This window comes from Chiloscyllium punctatum, chromosome 24 (genome assembly GCF_047496795.1).
Source record: "Chiloscyllium punctatum isolate Juve2018m chromosome 24, sChiPun1.3, whole genome shotgun sequence".
Lineage (NCBI taxonomy): Eukaryota > Metazoa > Chordata > Chondrichthyes > Orectolobiformes > Hemiscylliidae > Chiloscyllium > Chiloscyllium punctatum.
The window spans coordinates 44,730,607-44,754,495 of NC_092762.1; the positions used below are offsets into that span (position 1 = coordinate 44,730,607).

Genomic DNA, 23,889 nt, shown 5'->3' on the forward strand with positions numbered 1-23,889 from the left:
AATTATGTTTTGCTTACAGCTGAGTGGTTTGACCAACTGCATCTCAGCTGGAATATCCACTTCACATCTGCATTTAAAATAAGAAAACGTTAGGGCCTAGGCTACCTTCTCAAAACATTTTCAGGGAGTCTGGCTTGGTCCATAACAACTTCAGGGGATGAGGTTTGCTGCAGGAACCACGGGAATGGCTCTGTATAGGTAAGAGGCATGGTCGATGCGAGGTCAGGTCCAGCGACGTATAAAGTTCGGGTAGGTGTAATGGCCCTGAACAAGCACGTGGACCATATGAAAACTGCAAACTCACAAACAGTGTGGGAGCCATGCATGGCCATCACTTCAATTGCCTTTCTGACTGTTCCACAACCTGTGGTCTTTCATTATCCTTCAGACCTTGAAGCTACTTCAGATTCTCACCAAGGTCAGCCAGGTGGACCTCATTGAATGTGAGCTTCCTAATTGGGACAGATAAAAACAGGGGTGTCAGAGGTTCTGTTCATTCTGAGAGCTGACTGTGAGGGAGCTGGATCAGTGTTAAGGACTCTTGTAAATAAAGGGTCACCTGGTCATGGGATATTGGCTTCTGTGGGGTTATTTCAACCCCCCATGATACATTTGATGGAGGGTAGGAGGCGTGGGCATGTTCAGAATCAAACTGTGTCCCACTGTCTATGAAGGCCCTCAAGTGGGAAATTAATGCCCAGTGCCTTGTTTAGCCACAGCACTCTGTTGGGTGCACCCACATTAAATGGACTGCAGCCGTTCAAAAAGGCAGTTCACCACCATCTTATCAAGGACAATTAGGAACAGGCAATATAGTCTTTTCTGGTTTTGCAGATTTTATGAGTCAGAAGGGATGAATGTCCTTGCTGAAGAAACATAAGAGACAATCTAATCACCATCCCTTTGACATTTAATGATGTTATCATCACTGAATCCCTCGCTGTCAACATCCTTGGGACTACCATTGACCAGAAACTCAACTGAACTCACTACATGAACACAGTAGCTTCAGGAGCAGGTGGGAATGCTGTGATGAATAACTCACCTTCTGACTCACTGGAGTGTGTCCACCATCTACAAGGCACAAGAAACAGCTGGATAGGCTTGGATTTTCTTTCCCTGGAGCATAGGAGGCTGAGAGCTTATCTTACAAGAAAATTAGGCAAGTAAACACGTGGCTAAGGGATTGGTGTGGGAAAGAGGGATTCCACTTCATGGGGCACTGGCATCAGTTTTGGAACAGGGGGGATCTGTACCGTTGGGACGGTCTCCACCTGAACCGATCAGGTACCAATGTTCTGGCGAAGAGGATAAATAGGGTGGTCAGTAGGACTTTAAACTTCTGAGTTGGGGGGAAGGGAAAGTGAAAGCGACAGGGAGTATGGAGGTAAATGGAAAGATAAGCAGCAGGATAGCATGTTTCCAGGCGGATTTAAAATTGAGGCAGACTGAGAATGCAGAAAAAAGCAAGGATAACTTAGGACATATGACTTACAACATCTCTAATAAGGAAGTTAGCATTAAGGCACTTTACCTGAATGCTCGTAGCATTCATAACAAAGCCGATGAATTAATGGCACAGATAATAGTGAATGATTATGATGTAGTAGGCATCACAGAGACTTGGTTACAGGGGGGTCAGGACTGGCAGTTAAACCTCCATGGTTTTTCGACTTATCGAAAAGACAGAGAGGTGGGCAGAGGGGGTGGGGTTGCCTTGTTAGTTAAGAACAAAATTAAATCTATGGTATTGAATGACATAGCGTCGGATGATGTGGAGTCTGTGTGGGTGGAATTGAGGAACCACAAAGGCAAAAAAACCATAATTGGAGTTGTGTACAGACCTCCTAACAGTGGTCAGGACCAGGGACGCAACATGTACCGGGAAATAGAGAAGGCATGTCAGAAAGGCAAGGTTACATTGATCATGGGTGACTTCAATATGCAGGTGGACTGGGTAAATAATGTTGCTAGTGGATCTAAAGAAAGGGAATTCATGGAATGCTTACAGGATGGCTTTTTGGAACAGCTTGTCATGGAGCCCACAAGAGAGCAGGCTATTCTGGACCTAGTGCTTTGCAATGAACCAGACTCTATAAAAGATCTTAAAGTAAGGGAACCCTTAGGAAGTAGCGACCATAATATGGTAGAGTTCAGTCTGGAGTTTGAAAGGGAGAAGGCGAAATCTGATGTAATGGTGTTACAGTTGAATAAAAGTAATTATGAGGGCATGAGAGAGGAACTGACTAAAATAGACTGGAAGCAGAGGCTAACCGGGAAGACACTAGAGCAAAAATGGCAGGAGTTTGTAGGTATAATTGAGGACACTGTACAGAGGTTCATTCCCAAGAAAAGAAAGATTAACCGGGGAGGGATTAGACAACCTTGGCTGACAAAGGAAGTCAGGAAATGTATTAAAGAAAAAGAGAGATCCTATAAAGTGGCTAAGAACAGTGGGAAATCAGAAGATTGGGAAGGATACAAAAGCAAACAGAGGATAACAAAGAGTGTAATAAGAAATGAGAGGATCAAATATGAAGGTAGGCTAGCCAGTAATATTAGAAATAATAGTAAAAGTTTCTTTCAGTACATAAGAAACAAACGACAGGCAAAAGTAGACATTGGGCCACTTCAAACTGATGCAGGGAGCCTAGTGATGGGAGATAAGGAAATAGCAGGAGAACTTAACAAGTACTTTGCGTCAGTTTTCACAGTGGAAGACATGAGTAATATCCCAAAAATTAAAGGGTGTCACGGGGCTGAGTTGAGTATGGTTGCCATTACGAAAGAGATAGTGCTAGAAAAGTTAAAAAGTCTTAAAATTGATAAATCTCCTGGCCCCGATGGGATACACCCTAGAGTTCTGAGAGAGGTTGCTGAGGAAATAGCAGAGGCATTGGTTGAGATCTTTCAAGAGTCACTGGAGTCAGGAAAGGTCCCGGATGATTGGAAGATGGCTGTAGTAACCCCCTTGTTCAAGAAAGGATCAAGGCAAAAGATGGAAAATTATAGGCCAATCAGCTTAACCTCGGTTGTTGGTAAAATTCTAGAATCCATCATTAAGGATGAGGTTTCTAAATTCTTGGAAGAGCAGAGTCTGATTAGAACAAGTCAACATGGATTTAGTAAAGGGAGGTCATGCCTGACAAACCTGTTGGAATTTTTTGAAGAGGTAACAAGTAGGTTAGACCAGGGGAACCCAGTGGATGTAGTCTATCTGGACTTTCAAAAGGCCTTTGATAAGGTGCCACACGGGAGACTGCTGAGCAAGGTGAGGGCCCATGGTGTTCGAGGTGAGCTGCTGGGATGGATTGAGGATTGGCTATCTAACAGAAGGCAGAGAGTTGGGATAAAAGGTTCTTTTTCAGAATGGCAGCCGGTGACGAGCGGTGTCCCGCAGGGTTCGGTGCTGGGGCCACAGCTGTTCGCATTATATATTAATGATTTGGATGAGGGAACCGGGGGCATTCTAGCGAAGTTTGCCGATGATACAAAGTTAGGTAGACAGGCAGGTAGTACTGAGGAAGTGGGGAGGCTACAGAAGGATCTAGACAGGTTGGGAGAGTGGTCCAGGAAATGGCTGATGGAATTTAACGTGAGCAAGTGCGAGGTCTTGCACTTTGGCAAAAAGAATATAGGAATGGACTACTTTCTAAATGGTGAGAAACTTAATAAAGCCAAAGCACAAAGGGATCTGGGAGTGCTAGTCGAGGATTCTCTAAAGGTAAACATGCAGGTTGAGTCTGTGATTAAGAAAGCGAATGCAATGTTGTCTCTTATCTCAAGAGGGTTGGAATATAAAAGCAGAGATGTACTACTAAGACTTTATAAAGCTCTGGTTAGGCCCCATTTGGAGTACTGTGTCCAGTTTTGGTCCCCACACCTCAGGAAGGACATACTGGCACTGGAGCGTGTCCAGCAGAGATTCACACGGATGATCCCTGGAATGACAGGTCTAGCATATGAGGAACGGCTGAGGATACTGGGATTGTATTCGTTGGAGTTTAGAAGATTAAGGGGAGATCTAATAGAGACGTACAAAATAATACATGGCTTTGAAAAGGTGGATGCTAGAAAATTGTTTCTGTTAGGCGAGGAGACTAGGACCCATGGACACAGCCTTAGAATTAGAGGGGGTCATTTCAGAACGGAAATGCGGAGACATTTCTTCAGCCAGAGAGTGGTGGGCCTGTGGAATTCATTGCCACGGAGTGCAGTGGAAGCCGGGACGCTAAATGTCTTCAAGGCCGAGATTGATAGGTTCTTGTTGTCTAGAGGAATTAAGGGCTACGGGGAGAACGCTGGCAAGTGGAGCTGAAATGCGCATCAGCCATGATTGAATGGCGGAGTGGACTCGATGGGCCGAATGGCCTTACTTCCACTCCTATGTCTTATGGTCTTATGGTCTTTTCGAGATTTATAAAATCATGAGAGGCATAAATAAGGTGAATAGCCAAATTCTTTTTCTCAGAGTAGGGGAGTCAAAAATTAGAGGGCTTAGGTTTAAGGTGAGATGGGAAAAATTTAAAAGGAACCAGAGGGGTAACATTTTCCTGCAGAGGGTGATGCGTGTATGGACCGAGCTGCAGAGTGACAGAGGTGGGTACAATTACAACATTTAAAAGGCATTTGGACAGTTACATGAATAGGAAGGGTTTCAATGAATATGGGCCAAACACAGGTAAATGGAACTAGCTCAGTTCAGGAAACCTGGTGGGCATGGACAGGGAGGGCTGAAGGGCCTGTTGCTGTCCTGTATGACTATGACTCTATGATAAATGCTGGCCTGGGCAATGATGCCCATCTCCTGGGAGTGAATGAGACAACTCAGTGCCTGATTCAGAGGAATGGCATCATAGAATCAAAGAGTCATACAGCACAGACACAGGCCCTTCTGTCCAACTCGTCTGCACCAACCAGACATCCCAATCTGACCTAGCCCATTTGTCAGCATTTGGCCCATTACCCTTTAAACCCTTACTATTCATGTACCCATCAAATGCCTTTCAAATGCTGTAACTGTACCAGTCTCTACCACTTCCTCTGGCAGCTCATTCCATGCATACACCACCCTCTGTGTGAAAAAGCTGCCCCTTAGGTCTCTCTTTTATCTTTCCCCTCTCACCCTAAACCTATGCCCTCTAGTTTGGATTCCCCTAGGAAGGATGCAGCTTGCTAAGGTTCTACTGCCCTTACTATTGACCACTCCCCTCCCCACTGTGATCCCACCTCCCATCAGTCAACTGTGGCCTAGGTCCCTTCTGTATTCCTGGACCTTGGGTGGGTGTACTACCAGCAGCAGCCTCTCGTGGTGCTGCTGAGCAATGAATCAATTATTTAGCCATGAGCAGCTGGCAGCTCTTACCAGGCTGCACCTCTGCCCATGGGGAGCTTGTGCCTGGGCAATACCCTAACACTGCCCAGTTAAGTGCCAATAATGTGGCAGCACGGCTTCCTGAAAAGAGGCAACACTGGACTTTTACCATCTCTCCAAGACAGGCAAGATCCACAATAAATGTTACCACACTGTCTGATACTCACCCCAATGCCCCAGAAACTCCTGTTTTCTGCTGTGGGCAGGTTCACACGACGCTGCTTCCCCTGACCTCACAAAATGTGCCAACCCTGGAAACTGAGGCAGAATTCTCAAAATGTGACTTTGCCACCATTTTGTTTATTGCCCACTGCGTCCATTCTGGTCTGTGGAAATCCAGCCTTGAGTGTGTTTATTGGCACCTTTCACTGCTCGAATTTAAAACTCTTTGTCATCAACTGTAAATCTCCCTGTAACCTCAGCCTACCTATAGCTCTCCATGAACTCCACTCCTCAGAATTCTACTTTTCTTTCCCTTCCAACCTAACACTGGCACCTGGGAATTTCCCTCCTAAACCTGTTGCTTTCTCCCTCTTGCTGTTTCTGGATTGGAAAACCTCCTCAATATCCTCCGCTCTAACCAAGCTTTGGACATCTTCTGATTCCTCCTTTTCTGATTCTGTACCTGTTTCCCTGCACCTCTATGAGAACCTTTGTAATGTTAAAGTCACTACAAAAATGCAGATTGTTCTTCCTTAGTGGCATTACTCCTCATATTTCCCAAAGAAATCAAAATAATTTAAGTTGGAAAAGGAAGCATTTGCTCTAAGATAGGTGGGCTTTGAGCAGCTTCTGATGATATCTCCTTGTTGATAAGAACAAATCTCCAGTTTTTTTGAAAGAAATTCTTACTTTTCTTGTGTAATGTTGGTTTTTGCCATATTTGCACTTTTTTTTAATTAGGAAAGGTTTAACTCTACCATTTCTATTAAGGCGTATCTCATCTTAACAACAATATGCACAAAATCCACTTCTAATATTCCTTCAGGTCTTTTGGTAATGGCTTTAACTTAGTGCTTTCAAGCTACTAACTCAACAATCCATGGAATGTTTTTATCCCCTATTTAACTTGCCAAAACTTTGACACACAACACAGGGTGGGTCATTTAATTTATCCAAGGCTGAATTGGATAGAGATTTTGATAAACAAGGGAGTTAAGGGTTATCCCCCCCCCCCCCCCCGACAGTTGAAGTTGGAAAACATTGTGATACATCAATTAGTTCCTTTATTCTTTTCTAGGAGATGTAGTAAGGCCAGTAGTTTTTGATCATCCCTAATTTCCCTTGAGCCACTGCAGTTCATGTTGTGGAAGCATCCCTTAGTGCTGTTTGGGAGAGAGTACCACAATTTTGCCACAGCTATAGGTTAAAGTACAGTGATATCATCATCACTGGGGGACCCTCGCAGATAAGGATGACTTTATTTACACTCTCAGGGTGAGTCTGTAGGTGGCTGTACAGTCCAATATGGTGGCCACAGGCTCTGTTACATGTGGGGCAGAGGGTGGTTGTGGGAAGGAGAGGGTGGGACAATGGTGTAGCAGTGTGCTCCTTTCACTGTTTTTGCCTGGTTTCCATTTTTTTCCTGATGACAAGTCTCAAGATGCTCAACAGCTTCCTGCATGCTCCTCCTCCACTTTGAACAGTCTTGGGCTAAGTGATTCCCAGGTGCTTGTGGGAATGCCACACTTGCCAGTGAGGCCTTGAGGGTATCACTGAAGTGCTTCTGGTGTCCACCTGGGGCTCACCTGCCATTTTGGAGCAGGGAGAGAGCATCTGGGGACTGTCATGTTGGTCATGCGGACGATGAGCCCAGCCCATTGTTACTGGTCAAGGGTGGTCAGTGCCTCTATGTTGGCCTGGCCAAGGGCATTAGTGTTGATGTGTCTTTGTTCCCATTGCATTTGCAGGATCTTGTGCAGGCAGCATTGGTGGGACTGCTCAGTGCCTTAAGGTGTCTGCTGGAGACAGTGATATAGTTCCTCATCCAGATCATGATTTGGAGGGGAATGTGAAGAAAAAAATGTTTTATTCAGCAACCGATCAGGATCTGGCATACAATGCCCGAGAGAATGATAGCTTAGTGGTATTATCGCAAGACTAGTAATTCAGATTCAAATCTTGTCATGGTATTTGAATTCAATGACAATCTGGAATTAAGGGTCTAATGACGACCATGAAAACCATTGTTGTTTGTCAAGGGAAAAAACTCATCAGCTTCACCCATGCCTTTCAATGAAGGCAATTGCTGTCATTATACAATCTGGACTACATGTGACTCCAGACCCACAGTAATGGTGGTTGACTTGGGATGGGCCATAATGTTGGCGTGGCCAGTGATGCTCACATTCTGTGAATGAATATCCTTTCTTTTAAAAATTCTTCAAAATAAAATTGCATAATTAACTCAAAATAAAAGCTTCATAGGTTTACAGGGAAAAAGGAGGTGAATTGCTGAACGGTGTCGTAATGTTGGAATAATTCTAATAAACCTGTGGTGCTGTTCACATTGACCTGTTGGTTTTGTTCATCTTAATAGTAGAGGTGGCAGATTTGGAAGGTGCTGCTAGGGGAGCCTTGGCAATTGGCTGCAAATTTATCTTGTACATTACATACTGCTGCCACTGTGTGTCAGTGGTGGAGGAAATAAATGTTTAAGGTAAGGATGCAGTGTTGTCCTACTTAGTTTTGTATTTATTTATGGTGGAGAAAGACAGAAAGCCAGGAAAGTTAAGTGTACAGGTAACCCTACCAGTTAAAGACAAGGATGTGTCTTTGTTGGAGATTAGCTGTGGGATCCCTCAAATAAGAAGGCACAAGCCTACAATTTCTTCCTTGTAAATGTACAGCCGATGCAACCAGTTCCTATGATCATTGTTATGCAGTTGGAGTCAGAGAATGATAAAGTACAGGAAGCTATGATAGGACTGTCTAATTATATTAGATATTCCTTTGATAGAACTGTCTAATTATATTAACTCCCCTGCTCTTTCATTTTCCCCTGTAACTTTCTCCTGTTAAGTATTTATCCTGGTCTGTTTTGATGTTATTACTGAAAGCTGCTTCCACCAGCCTTTCAGGCAGTGCATTCCAGATCATAACACCACACTGCTTAAAAAAAACCGTCATGTTGCCTCCAGTTCTTTTGCTAATCACCTTAACTCTGTATCCTCTGGTTACTGAACCCCCAAGCCTCTGGAAACAGTTTCTTCTCATTTAGTCCGTCCAAACGACCCTTGATTTGTGATTTAATTCCCTCTTCAGCTCTCTCTGCTGCAGTCTCTCTCGATTAAAAGAGCGCCTCATCCCTGGCATCATTCTTGTAAATCTTGATTGTGCCCTTACCAATTAGACCAGGACTGCCCTCCTAAGCTGTGGGGTCCTGATTGAACACAATACTAAGCTAACCAGTGTTGACCGGCGTTTGATAAAGCTTTGACTTTCTTGCTTTTGTATTCTATTCCTTGATTATTAATGCAAGGTTCTCAAAAATATGTTTAACAGCCTTTATAATTTAATCACCTTTGTCCATTTTCAAAGATTTTTGTGCACTGTACATCCTTAAATCTCTGGGTTCATGCACTTTCTGTACAATGCTGGTTGGAATATTGCTGGAAAAGTGCAGCAGGTCAGGCAGCATCAAAAGAGAAAGAGAATCGACGTTTCGGGCATAAGCCCTTCTTCAGGTTTTCCTTCTCCTTGGATGCTGCCTGACCTGCTGCGCTTTTCCAGCAACACATTTTTAAGCTCTGATCCCCAGCATCTGCAGTCCTCACTTTCTCCTGGTTGGAATATTGTGAGGATGAATCTAATTGCCATTCTGCCCCTTTTTATCTTGCCTTGCCCACAGGCTCTGCATTTCGAGACTAGCTTTCTGAATTGGGCCTTTTAGGAAATGCGAAGCTTAGCTGATCAGGAGGGCTTCCAGTGCAGCACAGATTCAGAGCTGGAGGATAAGCCACAGCTCCTTTTAATTGCCATATCCTTGGGCTTTAAGGTCCCAAAGGCACATTTACAATGACTGGGTGAAGGTAAGTGAGTGAGGGACAGGCTGAGGGGCCAGTGCAGCAAGTATTGCCTCAGTAAGGTGGCAAGTCAGTGAAGGCATTGGATGACAGCTGGGTAACTGAGTAGGCAAGGTGGTAAGTGAGGGAGTAGATTGGATCTGGGAGAATCAGGTCAGGTCGAGGGGCATGGTCTGAGCTGTGGAGTTGGATTGGGAGGAGTCTGGTTTCGAGATGATGGGGAGGTGGATAATATCAGGGGGAATGTTGTGTTGGATCGTTTGGGGAATATGGGCTGTCAATTTTATAATCACCCAGAAGTTAGAACAAGTTTTAATCCTTAGAACTAAAAACATTTTATTCAAATTTAATTTTAGGGCAAGGTGATGGCCTAGTGGTATGGCCTATTGGACTTTTAAATCGGAGACCTAGGTAATGTTCTGGGACCCAGGTTCAAATCCTGCCACTGGAGAATTCAATAAAAAATCTGGAATTAAAAGCCTAACGATGACCATGAAACCATTGTTGGAAAAACCCACCTGGTTCACTAATGTCCGTTACCTAGTTTGGCCTACATGTGACTCCAGACACACAGCAATGTGGTTGAATATTAACTGACCTCTGGGCATTAGGAATGGACAATAAATGCTGGCCTAGACCGCAACGCCTTCATTCTATGAATGAATAAAAGAATGATGGTTTAATCAGAACCCTTTCAAGTCTGTGACTCTAGGTGGAGATTTTCATAGGGTTCCAGGTGTCAGGTAATTCCCCATGGAAAATGTAAACTTCCTGACCATTCGTAAGTATTCCTTGCAACAGGAATTCTGAGAGGTCCTGTACTGCCTCATTTAGGGGCTGTTGCTGCACCAGCACGTTTAAATTGGAGGATCTGATAAAACACTGATTTAGGTTTTATCCTTCACTCTATAATTTTGTAACCTCTGTGTCCCACCTTGACCATTTTTTTGTCCAACAGCTACTGTTATTTTTTAAATGAAACACAAACATAAGTTGTGAGAAAAGCTCAGCAGGTCTGACAGGATCTGTGGAGAGAAATCAGAGTTAACATTTCAGGTTGAGTGACCCTTCCTCAGAACTCACTGTTGTTGTTTGTTAAATCATTGCTTAACTCATCTTCCAAGGAGGGTGAATGGGAAAGACTCCTTTCTTTCCAGGCCTTTCTCCTTCTCCAGTGAGCTGCCCTGTGGGAAACCTGTGGGAGAAGTTCAGTGGGGATAAGGATTCCAACACTGAGCAACAACTTCGGTGATGTTTCCTTCTCAGCGAGAGTTTCCCTTTATATTGTTGGGCATTGTTTAGTTAAACTGCTAAGGCATTGCATCATTGTGAGTTTTGAAGTCCTTCCCACAAACTGAATTGGAATCTGTTTCAGATACAACTTTGTTACCATTTGCAACATCAGATGAAAATGATCCATCTAACTCTAGGTTATCAATCCATGATAGATGCTGGAAATCTGAAATAAAAAGATGTTGGAAACACTCAGTAGTTCTAGTGAGTTTTGAGAAGATTTGTAGTTCAGGTTGTGGATCAGGTTGTAAGTTTGCTCGCTGAGCTGAAAGATTTGGTTTCAGATGTTTCGTCACCATACTAGGAAACATCATCAGTGAGCCTCCGTTGAAGCACTAGTGTTGTGACTCACTTTCTATTTATGTGTTTAGGTCTCCTTGGGTTGGTGGTGTCATTTCCTGTAGTGATGTCATTTCAGGAGAGAAACAGGAAATGACATCACCAACCCAAGGAAAACTAAACACATAAATAGGAAGGAGGTCACAAACACCAGTGCTTCATCGGAGGCTCACTGATGATGTTACCTGGTACGGTGACGAAACATCTGAATACAAACATTCCAGCTCAGCGAGCAAACTTACATCCAGAACTCAGTAGTTCTGACAGGATCTGTGGAAAAAGGCAGTAACAGAACTGTTCTGATACCTCATTAACTTGAACCATCAAGTCTGTTTCTCTTTGCAATTATGCTGCCAGATCTCCTGTTTTTTACCTGATTGTTGGGGAGGCCATGTCTCTTCCAGTTGTTATCAATGCCTTAAATGATTGCACCTGTTCTGATTCTGAGCCCAGTTCCTAAAATGGCCTGATGCCTTCTGGTCATGAACTTGTTCCCCTGGTTAGCTTATGCCAAGGAATGATGTGGAGATGCCGGTGTTGGCCTGGGGTGGACAAAGTTAAAACTCATACAACACCAGGTTATAGTCCAACAGGTACATCCAAATAAACCTGTTGGTCTATAACCTGGTGTTGTGTGATTTTTTTTTAACTATGCCAAGAAACTTCATCACAATCATGCAGTTGCAACATTTCGATGTGACTGCAACTGTTTTGGGTGGGAGATCTGAAGCAAATCCCCTCACAATCTGATCAGGTGGCAAGCAAGGTGCTGTGATATTAATGTATTAGTCACAATCTAGCTGATAGTGGCCATTCTCCTCAGAAAAGATCAACTGCCCTCCAGTAACAGTATGAAATATCGTTTAAATAGAAAACTTCAGTTTCCTCTGTGTCAAAATTAAATGGAGCAGCCTGGATGTATATGTTGTACTGTGTGCGATAACTGCAATGTCATAGCTCAGTATGCACGAGATTTACAAGCCACTCTTGATCAATGCTGCATGTAAGAAATTCATTTTGAGTGTTTGAAACAAGAATCCAAATCAACCCGCCCCTATCTCCGCTCAGCCAAGTATTCCATATCCCAAGGCTGTTGAAGATGAGACTCTGAAATATGTTGAACACTTCCCATACTTCGACAGCTACCTCTCTCAAAAGATCACCATTGGCAAGGGGAGAGTGTGGTGCTGGAAAAGCACAGCAGGTCAGGCAGCACCCGAGAGCAGGAAAGTCGACATTTCAGGCATAAGCCCTTCATCAGGAATGAGCTTCTGAGGATGTAAAACAGCAGGAGTCCTTTGCAGGTCTGGGAGAGTGCGGGCCTGAGCTGAGTCAGGGCTGGCTGCAGGGAGATTAGGTGGTGGCGCATGGCTATGAGTGTAGAGTGGAGGATTCAGAAAGAGAACCATTTCTGAATGTTTTGGACTTGTAGTAGGTACTGGTGTCCTGTCCAGATCCAAATTGTGATGGCCTGAATGTGGTCCGGAGTCCATGTGGGATCAGTCGGTTCTGTAGGTAGGCACTGAGGAAGGAGATGTGGCTATGTTAGCAAGTCTGTTTCAGGACGTGGTTGAAGAGCTTCAGGGCAGAGGAGATGACCTGGGGGCTGCAGTGAGAGAGAGATTCACTGAGATCCTTGTAGAGAGAGGAGGAGAACTTCTTCAAGGTAGGCATCCTTGGAAGAGGCTTCGCAGTCGGGTTGAAATCAACTAGGAGAAAGTGAAGATGGCAGATGCTGGAGATCAGAGCTGACAGTGAGGTGCTGGAAAAGCACAGCAGGTCAAGCAGCATTCTGAGGAGCAGGAGAGTCAACGTTTCGAGTATAAGCCCTTCATCAGGAATGAGGGGAGCTCATTCCTGATGAAGGGCTTATGCCCAAAATGTCGATTCTCCTGCTCCTCGAATGCTGCATTGACCAGGGGAATCAGCACCAAATCAGCTGTACCAGCTCAGTCTTATCAAGACCCAGACTGTGAGTGTTTGACAATTAAAAACCTCCAAAAGTCAACAAAAGTCCTACTGTACAAAGCAGCTGTCATCACCACACTCCTGTACTACAGTGAAACTTGAACTATGTATCAGTGATGCATAGAAGTAAGCTGGAGAAATTCCACCAACAACACCACTGCCCCATTCCCTGGATTTATTGGGAGGATTGTCAAACAAATGATAGTGTCCTTCTTGATGTCAGCTCCACAAGTATGCAGCCAAAAGTCCTGGATGATTAAGTTTGAAGGATTGGATTTGATTTATTATTGTCATATGTACCGAGATATAGTGAAAAGTATTGTTTTGCACGCTAACCAGACAAATCATACCTTACATAAATACATCAGGGTAATACAACAGAATGTAGAATATATTGTTACAGCCACAGAGAAGGTGTAGAGAAAGATCAACTCTAATATGTGAGAAGCTCGTTCATTAGTCTGATAACAACGGGACAAAGCTTGTTTGTGTCTCGATGGATGAAAATCTTTTCCAATGTCAGATCCTGTTTTCCCAACTCACAAATAAGCCAATGCCAAAAGGGAGGTCAAAGGAAACAATTCAAACACTTTCAATCTTGCATTGATGTGCAGCAGCATTGTTTTAATGATGAAGAGGAGTTTGCTACCAATCATTAAAAACCGTGACAACTCCTCCAAAACCGTGACTCATAATGCCTTAATGACAAGACAGAGCGGTAACAGTGAAGGAAACAAATCCTATATTGCAGAACACATTACCTTGAGTGGGCGGGGGGGGGGGGCCTCAATCTGCCCCAATGTACCCAGAGGACAGCAGTTTCAAACCAGTCTCTTCCATCACTTGAAGGCCTAAGACAGAAAATCATGAGTGGATTAGATGTCATCCTCAAATTAAAGGATAGCTGGAGATGATTACTTTACTCCTCTATTTAGCTTGCACATCACCACTTCAAGATAACTGGATAGAATCACCCCACCGGCCCTCCTGACCTCCAAGCTGGTGTCTGTCATTCCTGGCTAAATAGAACTGTGTGGTATGGGGTTGAGAAACCCTACACAGATAGATCCCACTAACAATATTCACTGCCGATGTTTTGGGCTCAGCTGAGGTGGTGGAGGAATTGCTATACTTGGCCTAAGTCTCCCTGGTTTACACAAGTGGAAATCGACCCAGGGGTCCTGTTCCTACTAAGGATAGGGAGACCCCTGATACTCACCTCCGTGATTGCTCAGCTCCCAAACCTCATCCTTTGGGCTGGCCTTTTTGTGTTTGACTTGGGACTCCTGTCGTTTACAATGCACAAAACAATTTATTTATGTATGCATTTATTTTCTCAGTGGGAAGGACATTTGTTTCTTTTTGAAGGGGGTGAGATTCTGCCAGTTTAATGGCTGCCAAAGTTTTCCATGTCTAGAAAAGTCTGCCAGGAAGTCCCAGTTGTCTCAAGATTGGTTCAGGGCAACGCCCATCAGGAGCCCTGCCTTTAAATGACCTTACATTGTAATAAGAAGGCAAGATGAACTTAAACAATACCAAAGACGGCAATTATTCAAAAAGAAAAGTTTTGAAATGATAAATGGTTTATCAGTATTTATTTTGGAGCCACAGTTTTCTTCAGCAGCCAGTAAGTGAGATTTATTTCAGTACAAGCCAGACCCTGCGCCACCCCACACCATCCCATGTGGTCCTGTCAAGCTGCATGTTACACTTTGGGCTTGCCATCTAATTTAGGATGGTGGGTGGGCTCTCAAAGCTGAAGGGCCAAGCTTTTAGTTTGAAGGCAGCAGCAGATAAATGTTTTGAAATGAAGGAGCTCTCCCTAACACCTTTTGAAAGTTTAAGTTAAAAATGACACTTGCAGCTTGGCCACCACTCTCTAAGATGATGTGTCGCTGCTGCTGTTCTTGGATAGATCTGTTTTGACTTGATTTATTGTCGTCACATGTACCTAAGTACAGTGAAAAGTTTTGTTTTGCATGTAGTACAGGCAGATCACAACATGCAAGAACATACAGATCAGAGGGTGATTGAACAGAGCGAGGCAGAAAAAGTTACAGCTGTACAGGCAGGTAAGAATGGCCTCTAGGATTGCAGAACTGCAGCCTCCCCTACCCCAACCACCAAAGGATGTCACCTCCAGGTTGTTAAAACTTGCTCCCCTCACTTTGGGAACCATCAGGCCAATCCCTAAAATCAGCCTCCATTAGTAGTTTATTTCACCCCAGTTTCTGCTTCCTGATGTATTACTTGACTTTCTGATGTCATTTCTTGGTCAAACATTTTCAGTAAACTTTCCTCCATTATATGCGAATCCTTGTATTCCACGGTAAATTGGGGCATGGACTTCCCGTGGGTAAAGAAAACACTGATAGCAATCTCCAGTGTAACTCTTCTACCGATTGCGAAGGACGGAGCAATCAGAATGGAAGAGTCAATGGGAAAAAGAGATGGCTTCTAGAGCCAACTGCAAGAGTATGTGGATTCACGAGGAGTGAATAATCCACTAATGAGGAATGAGTGTAAGTTCCAAACTAATTTGGCCCAGAAGAGGTTCCAGGTCTCAGCCAAGACCCAATGATAGACACAAGCAATCTCCCTGAGGTAACAGTGGCTGAAGGACCTGAACTTAAGGGAATTTATATTTGCCAGGAATTGGTGTTGGAGACACTATTAGGTCTGAAGGTTGATAAGTCCCCGAGACCTGATGGTCTACATCCCAGGGTACTGAAGGAGGTGGCTCGAGAAATCGTGGATGCGTTGGTGATTATTTTCCAGAGCTCGATAGATTCGGGATCAGTTCCTGCGGATTGGAGGGTGGCTAATGTTGTACCACTTTTTAAGAAAGGTGGGAGAGAGAAAGCAGGAAATTATAGACCAGTTAGTCTGACCTCAGTGGTGGGAAAGATGCTGGAGTCTATTATAAAGGATTAAATTACGACACATCTGGATAGTAGTAACAGGATAGGTCAGAGTCAGCATGGATTTATGAAGGGGAAATCATGCTTGACTAATCTTCTGGACTTTTTTGAGGACGTAACTCTGAAGATGGACGAGGGAGATCCAATAGATGTAGTGTACCTGGACTTTCAGAAAGCTTTTGATAAAGTCCCACATAGGAGGTTAGTGAGCAAAATTAGGGCGCATGGTATTGGGGGCAAGGTACTAACTTGGATTGGAAGTTGGTTGGCTGATAGGAAACAAAGAGTAGTGATAAACGGCTCCATTTCGGAATGGCAGGCAGTGACCAGTGGGGTACCACAGGGATCAGTGCTGGCACTACAGCTTTTTACAATATATGTTAATGATATAGAAGATGGTATTAGTAATAATATTAGCAAATTTGCTGATGATACTAAGCTGGGTAGCATGGTGAAATGTGAGGAGGATGTTAGGAGATTACAGGGTGATCTGGACAGATTAGGTGAGTAGTCAGATGCATGGCAGATGCAGTTTAATGTGGATAAATGTATGTATATCCACTTTGGTGGCAAGAACAGGAAGGCAGATTACTACCAAAATGGAATCAATTTTAGGTAAAGGGACAGTACAAAGAGATCTGGGTGTTCTTGTACACCAGTCAATGAAGGTAAGCATGCAGGTACAGCAGGTAGTGAAGAAGGCTAATAGCATGCTGGCCTTTATAACAAGAGGGATTGAGTATAGAAGCAAAACGTTCTTCTGCAGCTGTGCAGGGCCCTGGTGAGACCACACCTGAAGTACTGTGTGCAGTTCTGGTCTCCAAATTTGAGGAAAGACTGGCTATTGAGTGAGTGCAGCGTAGGTTCACGAGGCCAATTCCTGGAATGGCGGGACTACCTTATGCTGAAAGACTGGAGCATCTGGGCTTGTATACCCTTGAGTTTAGAAGACTGAGAGGGGATCTGATCGAGACATATAAGATTATTAAAGGATTGGACACTCTGGAGGCAGGTTTCCGCTGATGGGTGAGTGCCGAACCAGAGGACACAGCTTAAAAATACAGGGTAGACCATTTAGGACAGAGATGAGGAGAAACTTCTTCACCCAGAGAGTCGTGGCTGTGTGGAATGCTCTGCCCCAGAGGGCAGTGAAGGCTCAGTCTCTGGATTCATTTAAGAAAGAGTTGGATAGAGCTCTCAAGGATAGTGGAATCAAAGGTTATGGAGATAAGGCAGGAACAGGATACTGATTAAGGACGATCAGCCATGATCATATTGAATGGTGGTGCAGGCTTGAAGGGCAGAATGGCCTACTCCTGCACCTATTGCCTATTGTCTATTGTCTCTCAGCTCTTCACAGAGGATTCAACCATCCCAAATACATCAGAGACTTGAGAATAAACTCCAGGTTGACGCTTCAGTGTTGCAGTGTAGGAATGCTGCACTGTTGAAGGTGTTAACTTTCAGATGTTGAACAAATGTCCTCTGAGGTGGGTGTGAAAAAATAATTTCCACAGCACAATTTTAAGAAAGAATGAGGGTTTATATAGTGCATTTACTACACAGTCTGATCTTCTGTTTTCTGATACTCAATAAAGAGTGAGGGAGCTCTTTATGTGTTTGGCAGTGGGGGTGGGGGGGGTGGTGAAGGGGCTTTTACCTGTAGCCCCTTACTCAGACAGGCAAGGAAGATCTGTAGGCATCCTGGCTGCCTACCTTGGGGAAATAAATTTAGTCAGCCCTCTAAACGTACCCTGAACAAGGCTCTTAATGAGCCTAATTGCCTTCCTATTCATGGGAGTGGACTATGTTCCCTTTGTTGGTCACTGGCCCATCTTTACAAACAGGGTCACAGCATAATGTATATACCTGCACAGTATAGAAACCAGCTACTGACAGCAAGAATTCATTTTTTGGCTGACAATTTAATTATAAGTGCCAAGTTATCTGCCATTCATCAAAGCTGCAAAATGTCTACATTGTTCTTTTTGAAACCTGAAACCTAATGAGACAGTTTTTAAAAATCTCAAAGCTTAGGTTTTCTTCAGTTTTCAGGCCATTTGTACTGCCCACAACGAGCCTTGCTGAGCCAGACAGGCCATTGTGCCATGTGTTCACTCGCCCCACCTTTCCAGAGGCAATCAGACACTTGCTGGACGTCTTGAAACGCATCCAACTAATGTAGTACTCTTTCCTTGAAATGGAGTCACCATTGCAATGCTGGAAGTGTGATTGTCAAGCCATGCTCACCAAAATTCCACAAACAATGATGGGTAAATGGCTGATCAGATAATTAATACGTAGGCATTGGTTGAAGAACAAATATTATCCAGGACAGTTTGGCAGAACTCCAGTCTTCCATCACCTGAGAGGATTAGGCAAGGCCTTGTTTCGAAAGCTCATCCAAAAGACAGAAATGCTATCACTGCAGGACCTATTTAGTGCTGCACAGGAGTGTCAGTCCCGATCTGAGGCTGGATTGGGACTTAAACTCACAGCTTCAGACTCAGAGTGATGGGGGGGGGGGGGAGGGGGGGGGGGGGGGGGTCACTTGATTATTTTACCTGGGCCAAAAAGAGTGACACTGAGTTGGCCCAGCATCATCCCATAGAAGGCAACATTACAAGTGGCTCTTTTTCAATGGCACCCACTTACGCAATAATCCAAGATGTGGATTAAGCAAACGGAAAGGTGCTGACTAAAGCAATAAAGTCCACTTCAAAACAGAGCAAACAAATCTTATACAGCTTTCAGGCTTGGAAGATGTTGTTGCATCAGTATTTACTGTGGAAAAGGACATGGAAAATATAGAATGCAGGGAAATAGATGGTGACATCTTGAAAAATGTTCATATTACAGAGGAGGAAATGCTGGATGTCTTGAAACGCATAAAAGTGGATAAATCCCCAGGACCTGATCAGGTGTACCCAAGAACTCTGTGGGAAGCTAGGGAAGTGATTGCTGGGCCTCTTACTGAGATATTTGTATCATCGATAGTCACAGGTGAGGTCCTGGAAGACTGGAGATTGGCTAACGTGGTGCCACTGTTTAAGAAGGGTAGTAAGGACAAGCCAGGGAACTATAGACCGGTGAGCCTGACGTTGGTGGTGGGCAAATTGGTGGAGGGAATCCTGGGGGACAGGATGTACATGTATTTGGAAAGGCAAGGACTGATTAGGGATAGTCAACATGGCTTTGTGCATGGGAAATCATGTCTCACAAACTTGATTGAGTTTTTTGAAGAAGTAACAAAGAGGATTGATGAGGGCAGAGCGGTAGATGTGATCTATGTGGAGTTCAGTAAGATGTGCGACAAGGTTCCCCATCGGAGACTGGTTAGCAAGGTTAGATCTCATAGAATACAGGGAGAACTAGCCATTTGGATACAGAACTTGCTCAAAAGGTGGACAGAGGGCAGTGGTGGAGGGTTGCTTTTCAGACTGGAGGTCTGTGACCAGTGGAGTGCCACAAGGATTGGTGCTGGATCCACTACTTTTCATAATTTATATAAATTACTTGGATGTGAGCATAAGAGGTATAATTAGTAAGTTTGCAGATGACACCAAAATTGGAGAGATGTAGTGGACAGTGAAGAACGTTACCTCAGATTACAATGGGATCTTGATCAGATGGGCCAGTGGGCTGAGAAGTGGCGGATGGAATTTAATTCAGATAAATTCAAGATGCTGCGTTTTGGGAAACAAATCTTAGGAGGACTTATACACTTAATGGTAAGGTCCTAGGGAGTGTTGCTGAACAAAGAGACCTTGCAGTGCAGGTTCATAGCTCCTTGAAAGTGGAGTCGCAGATAGATAGGATAGTGAAGAAGGCGTTTGGTATGCTTTCTTTTATTGGTCAGAATGTTGAGTACAGGAGTTGGAAGGTCATGTTACAACTGTACAGGACATTGGTTAGGTCACTGTTAGAATACTGCATGCAATTCTGGTCTCCCTCCTATTGGAAAAATGTTGTGAAACTTGAAAGGGCTCAGAAAAGATTTACAAGGATGTTGCCAGGGTTGGAGGATTTGAGCTATAGGGAGAGGCTGAACAGGCTGGGGCTGTTTTCCCTGGAGCGTCGGAGACTGAGGGGTGATCTTATAGAGGTTTATAAAATCATGAGTGGCATGGATAAATTAAATAGACAAGGTCTTTTCCCTGGGATGGGGGAGTCCAGAACTCAAGGGTGACGGGAAAGATATAAAAGAGACCTAACGGGCAACTTTTTCACACAGAGGGTGGTGTGTGTATGGAATGAGCTGCCAGAGGAAGTGGCGGAGGCTGATACAACTGCAACATTTAAAAGGCATCTGAATAGGAAAGGTTTGGAGGGATATGGGCCAAGTGCTGGTAGGTGGGTCTAGGTTGGGTTGGGATATCTGGTCGGCATGGACGGGTTGGACCGAAGGGTCTGTTTCTGTGCTGTACATCTATATGACTCTGTTGTTGAAGGGGTCTGAGTGATTTGCTGCAGTGCATCTTGTAGATGTGCCTCCGTGGGGGGGGAAACTTTTTTTAAAATTCATTCATGACATAAAGGCATCACTAGCTCAGCCAGCATTTTTTACCCATCCCTAATTGCCCAAAGGGCAGTTGAGAGTCAACCACATTGTTGTGGGTCTGGAGTCACATGTAGACCAGATCAGGTGAGGATGGCAGATTTCCTTCCCTGAAGGTCATCTGTGAAACAGGTGGGTTTTTGGACAATCGACAATGATTTCATGGTCATCAGTAGATTCTTTATTCCAGATTAAATATTTAATGTTTAAGATAATGGATAAATGCTGATCTAGCAGGCTTCTTTGTCTTGAATGGTGTTAAGCTTATTGAATGTTTTTGGCTTTAATTCTATAAACCCATTAGTATCAAATATCTGATGCCTTTTTTTTCCATCTCATGTTCTCTGCTCTTCTTCTATAGGCAATAGTTCATGTTGGTCTACAGTTCAAAGGGAGCCAGGTACACTCTGACATTCTTCTTGAATGAATCACGACACTACGTGTTGATGTGATACATGACTCACACGACAGATTTAATTTGAAATAGAACTTGTTAGTCAAGACACTTGCAGTGTATCTAATCAATGAAGAGCAGGACTAGGAAAGTAAATAAAGAATAAAAACAGAAAATTCAGGAAAATCTCAGCAGGTCAGCTCCAATCTGCGAGGAGAGAGAAACAGAGTTAATATTTTAGGTTGATGACTTTTGATCAAACAGGGAGAAATTAAAGATAGGTTTTTAAGGAAGGGGTGTATGGAACAAGGACAAAAGACAATCTGTGTTAAAATAGAAGGCATACAAATTGAATGATAGAAACACTCACTCTCCAGAAGGGATGGGAGATGGAGCAAAAAAAAAGAAAAAAAAGATGTGTCTAGAGTAGGTGTGCTGCTTGCTGAGAGAGTAGGAATATTAAAATAAGCGAAAGAAACAAAATGCGGTTAGAGTTTAGGATCTGAAATTCTTGAATTCAGCGTTGAATCTGAATGACTATTAAGCACTAATTGAAAGACGAAGTGTTATTCATTTTGCTTGCATATTTTGGATTTTCTCTCATTTTTGGCAGGAACATTCCTGCTTTAGACACATTTTCTGTTTCTTTTCTTGTCCCATCTCTACACCTTTTGGCCGGGGAGGACTAATCTTTCTATCATTGAATCCCTACCCAGGTTCCTACTGGATGTTTCCAGCATTTTCTGTTTTTGATTCAGCTGTCCAGCATTCACTATATGATGCTTTTTGATTCAAGATTGAGCCTGCCCAAAACATGTTAGGGCATGCACACTCAAACTATACAGTGCTTTGAACAGACAGCTTATGATCACAGAGATACAGGGGAAATACAAATGTTGGAGGCAAATCAATCAGTAATATCAGAGGTCTAAGTTATGTGAGATCTGGACTATTTAACTTGTAAAGGTTGCACCTTGGAGGTATTTGAATAGTAAGTGCTGTGGAAAAGGTTAATCCAGGATATTATGTTAAATTATGAAGGGGCATGGTTCAAAACCGAAGGCAACTTGATAACTGATATCAACAACTGTCATTTACTTAGCACTTTTAGTGTAGAGAAATATCATAAGATGCTTCACAGGAGTAAAGCATAGTAAAGCAAGTTTTGTTAAGAGTCATCCACACTTCATAGAACTACTGGAAGTGAACACCCAATAAAGAAACTATTAATGCAGCAGCTGACAAAGTTGTTCTAGATGTATGAAATGATTTTTTTTAAATTTTCTGAATACTGTGATCTTTTGAGGAAAAAGGCCAGATCCCCTTTGCCCTTGCCATTGTCTGCATTTTCAAGCTGGAACTGTCAGACACCAGAATTGCTAGATATTAATGTGAACCAGCAATTTATGTACCATTTTGCATTTTCCAAGTGAAACGTCTGGGATCCAAGCTAGAGGTGGACACAAGCCTTACAGCTAGCACTGCGTCCGGCTGGCTAGCCCATTACTAAATATGGGGGTTTAAAAAAAACTGCGCAGGCAATGTCCCTTTAAGAGAATCGTTTCAAAAGGGGTCATTACATGTTTAAATATAGTGAGGGCTATGGGAGGGGGATACAGAGAGGAGATGAAGTTCATTCACTATAACGGTCAGGTATGCTTTTAATGAGATATCCAACTAATTTGCTTTTCAGAAAGAAGAGAGCAGGACCCGACTGGTGGGTGGGGTTGATGGGAGGGGGTGTCTTCCAGCTTTAAGGGGGGGGGTTTATGGGGACATTAGAGGGAGACCCTCATGGTAGCAGGGTAGAGAGTTGTCCTTCAGGACAGCGACAGCCTGCTGGTAGCGGGTCTGCAGCCTGCTTTGTTCAAAAGAGACGGCAGATGAAGCTGGGAGGGGATAGGACCCTGACACTCACAGGGAGGGCACAAGACCGCTTTAAGAGAGGGGAGGGAGGGCCTGGTGGAACCAGGAAGGGAGTGAGTTACATACGGGCCATTGGCAGATAGTAAGGGAGTGAGTGAGTGAAGGAGGGAGTGAGTGTGGGTGACACATCCAACCTGGGCCTCAACCCAAGCAGACTCCCGACCACCAGCTACCTGCTTCTACCTTCAGTGAACCGCCTCGGACCTGTGGTAAGATTGACGTTAGCAGCGTGTGTAATATGGGAATCGGCCTACCGACCGGCTTCTTTCTCTTTGCTCCCCCCCACCTTACTGTACTCCATACTGTATATTTGCTTACGTTTCGCCCCCCGACTGACCGAGGAGGAGGGAGATTGTGGCGCATGTGCAGCAAGTTGCCGGCTGGGATTTGTAGTCCGCTGGGCTGCGGCGGCCGTTGGCAGTGGAGAGGCGGACTACAACTCCCAGTATTCACCGCGCCTGGGTTTGGGGTGGGGAGGAGAGTAAGAGGAACCGCAGGCCTGTGCGGCTGCAACCTAACCTGACAACTGTCATGAGGGCGCGTGCGGTACACGCGGAGCGATTGGCAGTTCCGACAACCAATAGCGGCAGAGAAGGCGTGGGACTGGTTGTGACGCAGGCTGCGGGTGGGATATGGTAGGTCAGGGGGTGGGACATACTGACGATGATGTTTGGTTGAACTCGCAAGGGGCGAGCTTCATAGACAGATCCTAATCTTGAAGGAAAGGTGGGCCATGGCCTGCAGTGCGCAGTAATAATCGCTCATCGGCGCGACTGGCTGCGCATAGAGAGGTTAAATGGCATACATTTTGCTTTGCAATGTAATTTTGAAAGAAGTGATGGGTAACTAGTAATCTGTTTGGAGATCTCTGCCAACGCATTTTGCCAAATGGTGCCTCCCAATCTGGAGTTGGTCAGCACTGAAGGGAAAGTTCAAAGGGGAAGCTCTGGGGGATTTTTTTTCAGCCACTCCGCCACACTGACTTCAACTGAGGCTGGGCCTCATCTCCTATTCAGGGTCACGATGCAATCTAATCCTTCATTTATTCCATTTTGCAACGTATGTCATTTTATTTAAATGCTGGATACTGA

The 23,889-nt window shown here is 44.2% G+C and overlaps 1 protein-coding gene across 1 annotated transcript in view; it reads left to right on the plus strand.

Moving 5' to 3' along the window:
• Nucleotides 1-22,873: 22,873 nt before the first annotated feature.
• The window catches only part of LOC140494515 (zinc finger and BTB domain-containing protein 7A-like), a 180,247-nt gene continuing 179,231 nt past the window's right edge, over nt 22,874-23,889 (plus strand). Inside the window, exon 1 of the mRNA XM_072593778.1 lies at nt 22,874-23,007. The gene's annotated coding sequence lies outside the window, so the exon portion shown is untranslated. The remainder of the gene's footprint in view (nt 23,008-23,889) is intronic.